Here is a 10,873-nt window from a genome sequence, read left to right as displayed (position 1 = left end):
GATGACAATGTTATGAGCTTCTTAGCCAAGCGCATACTATCTATAGATATATCATTGGCGAGCCAAAAACAATTAGATAATAGTCTAAACAAAAACAATGACAATAAAATTTGACAACTCCATAGAAATAAATACACACAGAAAAGATGAAGTTGACGGCACTTAGCTTTTTGTTATTGTTTTAAGACCACCAGTTGGGTGATTAGTTCTCATTTAAATCTTCAAATCAGACTATCGATAATATGCGCTTGGCTAAGAAGCTCACAACATTACCATTCGGAAGTCTAACGGACCAACACACAAAACTGTGTAACCATGAACGTTTATAATCTGGTTAATACAGTTTAGAGTGAGAATTACTCATAAACGCGGATGGCAAAAAAACAATAACAAAGACCTGAGTGGCGTCATCTTGTTCTATCTATAGATAGAATTAAATTGACGTGACTAAGTAAATTTTATTCACGTTTCGACACAGCAAACAAATTTGATATTGAAAATGAAAAACATAAATTAGACAGGGCTTTGGAAGATGAAATGACTATTGAGGTCAGTGAAGAGGAAACGAGATTCGTATTTTCGAAACTAAACGAGAGGAAGGCTGCTGGGCCGGATGGATTGAAAGGAAAACTATTAAAAGAATGTGCCCACCAGCTTTCCCCCATTTATACACATATTTTTAACTGGTCCCTCCAATGCGTTTCGATCCCTGAAATTTGGAAAACTTCAAAAATTATTCCTGTTCCAAAAAAAGAAAAACTTGAAACTATGAACGATCTCAGACCTGTTGCACTGACTTCAATAGTCATGAAATCTTTAGAAAAACTTGTTCTTGTTAAAATTAGGAATCAGTTTATGCCATTGAGTGATAGTCATCAATTTGCTTACAAACCAGGACGTGGCGTAGAGGATGCCATTTTGCTGTTTACAAACAACATCTACAGGCATCTAGATCACGCTAGGAGCTATTGCAGATTGCTTTTTGCAGATTTTTCTTCAGCGTTCAATACAATGCAACCTCAGTTGGTTGTTCAAAAATTGACTAGTCTGAATTTAAACAAGTATATAATTGCTTGGGTGCTCGAATTTCTTACGGAGAGAGCACAATATGTTCAATTAGGACAAAACAAATCTTCCTGTATAACTACAAATACTGGGGCTCCTCAAGGTTGTGTATTGTCCCCTGTATTATTCACAATATACACGAATGACTGTAGAAGTCAAAACCTGAGTGTACCTTTAATAAAGTTTGCAGATGACACCGCTCTTCAAGGCCTCATAACAAATGGCAACGAAGTGGCTTATAGGCAAGAAATTGATAGATTTGTGTCTTGGTGTGATGCCCACCACCTAGAGCTTAACATAAGCAAGACAAAGGAGCTAGTGATTGACTTTAGGAGAGTGAAGGAACCGATAGAACCGTTAAAATTAAAGGACCAATTCGTCCAGCGAGTTCCTCACTACAAATACCTTGGTGTAACGATTGATGACAGGCTCAAGTGGGATGAACACTTGAAAATAATTAGGCATAAGATGTGCAGACGTACATATTTTTTATCAAAACTCTCTCAGTTTAGAATAGATAAAACCCTCTGCACATTATTTTATAGAGCAGTAATCGAAAGTGTTTTGTCATTTTGTATAACAGCTTGGGGAGGCAATTGCTTAGCAGTGGAAAGGAACAAAATAAATTCAAATATTAAAAAATCCATTAAACGCTATATAAATGATGTTGACGATGTAGATCTTTTATACGAGAAATTTTGTATAAATAAAATAACTAAAATATTAAATGACAGTATCATCCACTAAGATTATCAATTATTATGTCAGAAAGAAGTGGTCGCCCTTTCTCTATTTCAACGAAAACAGAGAGACACCGAAAATCTTTTCTGCCGTCTCGTATTAGGCTTTATACTAACAAGCAATAATCATTTTATATAATTATTTCTCATTTTTACTTTTTAAAAATATAAATATTAATTTATTTGTTATGCAATCTTTTCAATTTTCAATTTATAGTGACAGTTTTAACTATTTTACAGTGTTGAAATTATTCATATTATAAAGCGCAGCTCTGGTTATAGAGCTGCTCCTTTTTTATATATATACATCCTATTTCCATTGTATTTTTATCTTATGTGTAAATTATAACACGTCTGTACAAAAAATTTCCTTTTTGGGATGCAATAAAGTATTATTATTATTATTATTATTATGACTAAGGTCTTTGTTATTGCTTTTTGCCATCCACGTTTATGAGTAATTCTCACTAAACTGTTTTATCCAGACTATACACATTCATGGTTACACGTAGTTTTGTGTGTTGATCCGTTAGTCTTCCGGATGGCAATGTTGTGAGCTTCTTAGCCAAGCGCATATTATCTTTAGGCTGAACATAAAATTACACATAGTTTTGCGTCTTAGTGCGATTGATCTGGTGCGGAGAACTGGTGAGTATTTTATTTAAACACGGAATATCATCAACAATATTCAAATTCTTATTGTAACAAGAAATAAAGTGAGACGAGAAGGGTCAGAAGATAATTGATGCTATACATTTAGGTAAAATACTCACAACATCAGCCAGCTAAATTAAACATACAAGCAAACAAAATGGTGTGTAACCTTCAACGATTGTAGTCTGATTGATATAAATTAGTTAGAATTAAACATTAACAGGCTGTCTAAGAACACTAACGAAGGGCTGGCTGAATGACGTCAAGATAGTTCCTTCTATGGAGAATAAAAACTTTTGCGGCAAAATCGGGAGTCGAACCCACGATCCCCGCGATTACCCGCAAAAGTTTTTTTTTTTTTTTTAAATTCTCGCCCTACCTCACTACTCACTTCATTTCTTGTGTTATCAGTAACAAAAAGTGCCTGCTCCACTCAACTCACTTTTTTTTTTAGAATTCTTATAAGCGCCTCTGTGTTTACCAAAAGTACCGAATGAATTCCCTCAAACCATACTAAAAACAAAATGAAATAAGGGAAATTATAAAAAAAGACCCAAAATATAATTTTAAAAAAAAAGAATCTTATTTATAATTTGGCCTGAAAACTTGTGCTGCAAAAAAAGATTGATAAAAAGGACCCTCATTTTGTCAACAACAACAAAAAGAAAAAATCTCTCAAACCTGGGACTTCGCGAGGTCCCAGGTTCATTATAATCGATCTTTACTTAAACGGCATGTTTTCTGGCCAATTTTTCTTTTAATGTGTTTTTTCAGAGTACGGAGGACCGGGGTTCAATCGTCCGCTGGTATTCAATGTGACCATGGGTTATTCTTCAATAAATAAATCGCCACCCTCTGAACTGAAAGATTTACTGGCAGTTAATGTGTTTTTTATTGTCACTTTTATATTATATTTTGTGTTTTGTGTAAAATGTTTGAGGATATATGAATGGTGTGTAGCCTAAACAATATTATTATGGAAATGGAATGAAAGGGCTAACCTTAAATATACGCTTGGCTAAGAAGCTCATAACATTGCCATCCGGAAGTGTAACGGACCAACACACAAAACTGTGTGTATCCGTGAACATTGATCGTCTGGTTAATACAGATCATTGAGCATTACTCATAAACGCGGATGGCAAAAAAAAAAATAACAAAGACCTGAGTGACGTCATCTTCGAACTATCTATAGATAGAATGCGCTTGGCCAAGGAGTTCACAACATTGCCATCCGGAAGTATAAAGGACCAACACACAAATTCTGTGTAACCATGAACTTTTATAGATAGAATGCGCTTGGCCAAGGAGTTCACAACATTGCCATCCGGAAGTATAACGGACCAACACACAAACTCTGTGTAACCATGAACTTTTATAGTCAGGTTAATACAGTTTAGTGAGAACAACTCACAAACGCTGATGGCAAAAACAATAACAAAGGCCTGAGTGGCGTCATCTGCATACTATCTATAGAGGAGCCGACTTCATATCAAAATTTGACTGATAAAAGGTGCGAATTCAAATAAGAAAAATCAAAAGAAATTAGTTTTAAAAGGGGACCTACCTACATAGTAATAATAAAGTTAGAGACATAGACCTCTCGAGAGTAATAATAATAATAATAATAATAATAATGATAATAATAATAATAATAATAATAATAATAATAATAATAATAATAACAAATAATAATAATAATAATAATAATAATAATAATAATAATAATAATAATAATAATAATAATAATAATAATAACAATAATAATAATAATAATAATAATAATAATGATAATATAAAATAATAATAATAATAATAATAATAATAATAATAATAATAATAATAATAATAATAATAATAATAATAATAATAATAATAATAATAATAATAATAATAATAATAATACACATTTATACAGCGCTCATTCTCGTGTAAAACACACGCTCTGGGCACTTTACAATACAAATTATCAAATTTGAAAAAAAAAAAAAAAAAAAAAAACAAAAAACAATGCAATGAATTCATAGCCAAATCAAGGATTCATAGCGTCAATAAAAGCAAATACAGTAAAGATGTGTCTTGAGATTCTTTTTAAAGGCAGTGCTCTTAAAATAGTACTTGCCTGTCAGCCCTATTGATGCTATGCTTCTATGTAAACTACTCACAACATCCGCCAGTCTGATATAACGTACCAATACACACAAACAAAAACCCTGTGTAACCTTTAACCTTTATAGATAGTATGCGCTTGGCTAAGAAGTTCATAACATTGCCATCCGGAAGTATAACAGACCAACACACAAAACTATGTGTATCCATGAACGTTTATAGTCAGGTTAATACAGTTCAGTGAGCATTACTCATAAACGCGGATGGCAAAAAACAATAACAAAGACCTGAGTGACGTCATCTGCATACTATCTATAGTCCCATTAATATAGATAGAATGCGCTTGGCCAAGGAGTTAACAACATTGCCATCCGGAAGTATAACGGACCAACACACAAACTCTGTGTGACCATGAACTTTTATAGTCTGGTTAATACAGTTTAGTGAGAACAACTCATAAACGCGGATGGCAAAAAACAATAACAAAGACCTGAGTGACGTCATCTGCATACTATCTATAGTCCCATTAATATAATTTAGTAAGAACTAATCACAAAAATGGCCGTCATTAAAGATAACAACAAAAAGCTGAGTCACGTCAATTTCGTTCCTTTTATAAAGTAGCGATAAGCAGTTGTCGTCATGTGTCGCGATACAATAGGGAACAAAAGCGCGAGGTCAACAATTGGTTCCAATCTCCTTGGAAGTGTAAAACGACTCTTCCGCAGGACTGAATACATACCCTGTGTAAATGATCTTCAGTTTCAGAGTGATGGCGCCTTGTTTTCTCGTCTAAATATATGCTGGTGTCAATACAGATTATCCACCCTCGCTCTTCTTCGTCCCATAATCCTTAGAATCTGCCTATAGATAATATGTGCTTGGCCAAGAAGCTCATAACATTGCCATCCGGCAGTACAACAGACCAACACACAAAACGATGTGTAACCTTGAACATTAATTTGTAGTATGGATAATCGTAGCCATTGTTAACTTATAGATAGAATTCGATTGGCCAAGGAGTTCACAACATTGCCATCCGGAAGTATAACGGACCTACACACAAACTCTGTGTAACCATGAACTTTTATAGTCTGGTTAATACAGTTTAGTGAGAACAACTCACAAACGCGGATGGCAAAAACAATAACAAAGGCCTGAGTGACGTCATTTGCATACTATCTATAGATAGTTCGAAGATGACGTCACTCTGGTCTTTGTTATTGTGCCATCCACGTTTATGAGTAATGCTCACTGAACTGTATTACCCCGACTATAAACGTACATGGATACACACAGTTTTGTGTGTAATGTTTAACCGACCAACACACAAAACTATGAGTAACCATGAACTTTTATAGTCGGGTTAATACAGTTCAGTGAGCATTACTCATAAACGCGGATGGCAAAAAACAATAACAAAGACCTGAATGACATCAAATGCATACTATCTATAGATCCTGTTACTAAAATAGTCATGCCATCTTCTGATTCATGATGTAATCTATTCATTATTACTCCTCCAAAGGACTGGTTACATACACACTTCCAAGGATTTTTTAACCGGAAACTAAGAATGTCACGACATTTATATATATAATATATATATATATATAATATATATATATATATATATATATATATATTCCTTCATCAGTGTGTCGAAATATTTTGATAAATACTCGCAAACTGTGGGACTGATCGTAGCCATCGTATAGATAGTTCGAAGATGACGTTACTCAGGTCTTTGTTATTCTTTTTTGCCATCCGCGTTTATGAGTAATGCTCACTGAACTGTATTAACCAGACTATAAACGTTCATGGATACACACAGTTTTGTGTTTTGGTCCGTTATACTTCCGGATGGCAATGTTATGGGCTTCTTAGCCAAGCGCATGCTATCTATAGATAGAATGCGCTTGGCCAAGGAGTTCACAACATTGCCATCCGGAAGTATAACGGACCTACACACAAACTCTGTGTAACCATGAACTTTTATAGTCTGGTTAATACAGTTTAGTGAGAACAACTCACAAACGCGGAAGGCAAAAACAATAACAAAGGCCTGAGTGACGTCATCTTCGAACTATCTATAGATAGTATGCAGATGACGTCGCTCAGGCCTTTGTTATTGTTTTTGCCATCCGCGTTTGTGAGTTGTTCTCACTAAACTGTATTAACCAGACTATAAAAGTTCATGGTTACACAGAGTTTGTGTGTAGGTCCGTTATACTTCCGGATGGCAATGTTGTGAACTCCTTGGCCAAGCGCATTCTATCTATAGTTATAGCCTGACACTGAGCAAATAACGACGTCAAAAGACAAGTCTTTGGTCACAAAAGAAAACAAATCGTGAGTTGTATTCAATAGTTCAATTAATGGAATTATCACTTGTTTCCTTGAGCACTACTAAGGACAACTCACTGGACGCTGCACAAACCGTGAAAATGACGACAAACTTTAAACTGTAAGTCCAAGAGGGTTTTAGTGTCAGGCTGTATTATGTTAACGATGGCCACGAACTGATCGATTCGGCAGCTTGGCATATGCGCATGTATCTAGACAGTGGCGTGGTATGCTTACAATATAAGGTGGTGCCAGAATCAGAAGAAAATTACTTAAAACATGCTATATTTGTAAATACAAAGAAAGAAAAAATAAAGAAAAGACTTACTCAAATAAGTAAGGGGCGGTATATACCTTTAGTCAGTTTTTTTTTTTATGTTGTAATTCATTTTTAAAAGATGGAGTGGTACCAGGCACCAAATCAACCAATGTAGCCACGCCACTGTATCTAGAGAAACAATCCAAACGGTAGATATCTATCTGGCTCGAGGTAAACTGACTGGTTGGTTGTGGTATCATATCGTATTTCATGCATATTGTAACTCATGCATAAATTGGATGTATAATTGTGTGTGTGTGTGTGAGTGTGAGTGTGTGTGAGTGTGTGTGTTTGTGTGTTTCCATAATTTGTGTAAAAAGGTATGGCTTTGTCGACTTGCGATATGACATTCGTCTTTGACGTGTAGGTCGCTGGTTCGAGTCCCAATTGGGGTGGCCAATGTTGAAATTTGAGTATCTGTAACAGCGTGTCGTGTCGTCCAGAAAATAAAATGGAATGGCGCCTCATGACTCGTCCTATTCGCATGTCATGTGTTGCTGTTGGCTTGGAACCCCGGTAAAACACTTTGAGCACATTATTTAGTGGTTAAAGCACTATAGATAGTTCGAAGATGACGTCACTCTTTGTTATTGTTTTTTGCCATCCGCGTTTATGAGTAATGCTCACTGAACTGTATCAACCTGACTATAAACGTTCATGGATACACACAGTTTTGTGTGTTGGTCCGTTATACTTCCGGATGGCAATGTTATGAGCTTCTTAGCCAAGCGCATACTATCTATAGACGGATCGATGTTGACGTCATTCTGCTCGTTATTATGGTTTTAAGACGGCCATAGGAATGATTTGTTCTCACTAAATACTATCAATCCGAATATAGATAGATCGTAGTTGACGACACTCTGGCTTTTGTTATTGTTTTTTGCCATCCACGTTTATGAGTATTTCTCACTAAACGGTATTAACCGTTATACTTCCGGATGGCAATGTTGTGAGCTTCTTAGCCAAGCGCATACTATCTATAAACGTTAAAGATTTTTCACAGTTTTGTGTGTTGCATGATACAATTCATCGCGCTGGCGGGTGTTGTGAGTATTTTAATTTTACCCGAACGCAAAGTATCAATGTAACAGTTCATTTTTTAAATGATTTGCTTTGTTTGTTTGTTTGTTTGTTTCTTTGTTTGTTTGTTTTTCGTGCTGTGTGTTTAATGTGTAGTGTGTATCGTATTTTATCCAATCTTGACACAACGAGGACAAAATGACTACCATAATATACAATAATATTATGATAACTATCAATAGGCTTTACCTGCGATTATAGACCAATAGATAACCACGCCTCTAGGACAGTCATCATAATGTAAACAATGGTAGTGATTGGTAAACATAAGATACTACACATGTTTAACTGTCGATGGTATATGTCTAAGTAAAATACCGACTGTTTTACCGCTTAATCAATAAAACCAACATAGAAAGCTCTGTCTACTTAAACGTTTATAATCTGATCGAGAAAATCATGCGATAACTAGTCACCCATTTGGCAGTATGAAAACAATAACAATGATCAAAGAGAGGTTGATTTCATTCACGTTACTGTTTATAAACAACCAACTATGTTTGTCCGAGCACGTCTGAAGGTGTGTCACAAATTCCATATTATGATTGGTCAAAAATCTACTGGTTAATTCTACCGCGTACTCTGAAGAAAAAACAACACATTTTAGGAAGAAAAAAAAACGGGTCCGTAAACAATCTTCAAATATCGATTGGTTAAAATGGCCTTTAACTAATCAAAAACTCTCAGATCTGAGACATCGCAAAATAAGTCTCGGGATTAAAAGTTTTTGACAAGTTGAAGGCCATTTTTTAATCAATCGAGTTTTGAGGTAAATTTATTTTATGACCAAAATGAAAGAATATGTCTTTAGTCAAAAATGCGAGGGGTTATAAATATGAGTTTATTTGGGACTTTGGGTGGATGAAGACAAAATAATTTTTGGAAAGGAGAGAAGGGGCTGTTCTTTGTTGTTGTTGTTTTGTTTTGTTTTTTCTTTATTTCTTTCTTTGTTTTTTTTTCTTCTTTTTTTTTGTTTTTGTTTTCTTCTTTTTTTTTTTCATGTGTTTGTTTTGGGGTTTTTGTTGTTGTTGTTGTTGTTTTGTTTATGTTTTTGTTTTGATTTGATTTGTTTTGTTGGTTTGTGTGTGTGTGTGTGTATGTGTGTTTGTGTTTGTGTGTATGCGTTTTATCCTCTCGCCAGACACACACACACACATTTTTACCTATAATGTTTCATCTATTATGACAATCTAATATATATAATATATATATATATATATATATATATATATATATATATATATATATATATATATATATATATATATATATCGTGTTTACTTGAAAAAGGCCAAAGGCCGAACGTCATTTGTTTTGTGTTGTTCCCTTATATATGAGTCACATTTACTCCCTTTATCTCTATCTCCATTTATTTATAAACTCATTTTGACACCTCTAGTATTTGGTGTTACTACTGGAAATGACATACTCTGCCTCACGCACACACATTTGCATACTCTCGTGATGAAATGAACGATGTGAGGCTCTTTCACAAAGCTGCTGGCTGCTCAATGACCATTACTAGTGGTTCCACTCGATGTCTCAGTGTATGTAGACTCTGGAATATTGCACCAGAGATTTGGTCTTTTAGACAATCCCAAAGGAAAAAAATCCAGAGGGTTGAAGCATAGTCATCGTTATATCATAGCCTGATACTGAAATCCAAAAGGACTGGCAGCTTGGTGTGATTATTTGGTTTTTGCACCGCCTAGTAAGTTGTCGTTAGTAGTGCTCATGGAAACAAGTTTTTTCATTGGTTGAACTATTGAATACAACTCACGATGTTTTTTCTTTTGTGGCCAAAGACTGGCATTTTGACGTCATCTTATGGTCAGTGTCAGGCCGTAGCCATCGTTATGTTATAGTCTGACACTAAAATCCAAAAGGACTGGCATTTTGACGTCATCTTATGGTCAGTGTCAGGCCATAACTATACGAATGCCATGGTTCAAGTCGGGGCTGTCTCCTCTACAGAATTTTTGACTTTTACCAAATTATTTTTTATCAGTGTGTGCTCTTTTCAAAATGCTAACCCCTTTCTCTGAATGTCTTCCCGAGAGACAACAACTTTTCCTGAACCTTTCACACCATCTTCTGATTGTCTTGACATTGTCTTGACAGACGGTACGTGACGGTTTTTCAACCTGTAATCAAATCGGTACACTCTGCAAAATTCAAGTTGAACTTTACTTGGTAACTTCAGATGCAGGTATCTTTCAACACAAAATGCTTTTTCTGTTGATATCCCCAAGACTTGGCTAATATTGTGTCAAAAATTTTTACAATAACAAAAACATTGTAGCGTAGTATTATGCCTTCCGAATGTTCACATTTACTTCCTTTCAAATTTGGTGCAAATTGGTTCATATATATTGAAGTTATAGAAAATTTGGTAAGGGACATTAAGTGTGAAAAAGTGTGTATGAAAGATCACGTTGAAATTTTGGCCAAAAAACTCGTTCTTCAAATATCGATCGATTTAAATTACCCTCACCTTATCAAAAACTCTCAAGCCTGGGACTTCATTAAAAGATTCCTTGCAGTATCGGTTTTGAGA

The 10,873-nt window shown here is 34.9% G+C and overlaps 1 protein-coding gene across 1 annotated transcript in view; it reads right to left on the bottom strand.

Annotated features, from left to right (window-relative positions):
• LOC144965631 (uncharacterized) overlaps window positions 1-5,517 on the bottom strand; it is a 12,691-nt gene extending 7,174 nt beyond the window's left edge. Inside the window, exon 1 of the mRNA XM_078901215.1 lies at window positions 5,311-5,517. The gene's annotated coding sequence lies outside the window, so the exon portion shown is untranslated. The remainder of the gene's footprint in view (window positions 1-5,310) is intronic.
• Window positions 5,518-10,873: the final 5,356 nt, after the last annotated feature.

The sequence above is a fragment of the Berghia stephanieae genome, chromosome 1, assembly GCF_034508935.2.
Source record: "Berghia stephanieae isolate SIO BIC M18660-M18661 chromosome 1, UCSD_Bste_1.3, whole genome shotgun sequence".
In the NCBI taxonomy this organism is placed as follows: Eukaryota; Metazoa; Mollusca; class Gastropoda; order Nudibranchia; family Aeolidiidae; genus Berghia; species Berghia stephanieae.
This window is presented reverse-complemented; position numbering and strand designations above follow the sequence as displayed.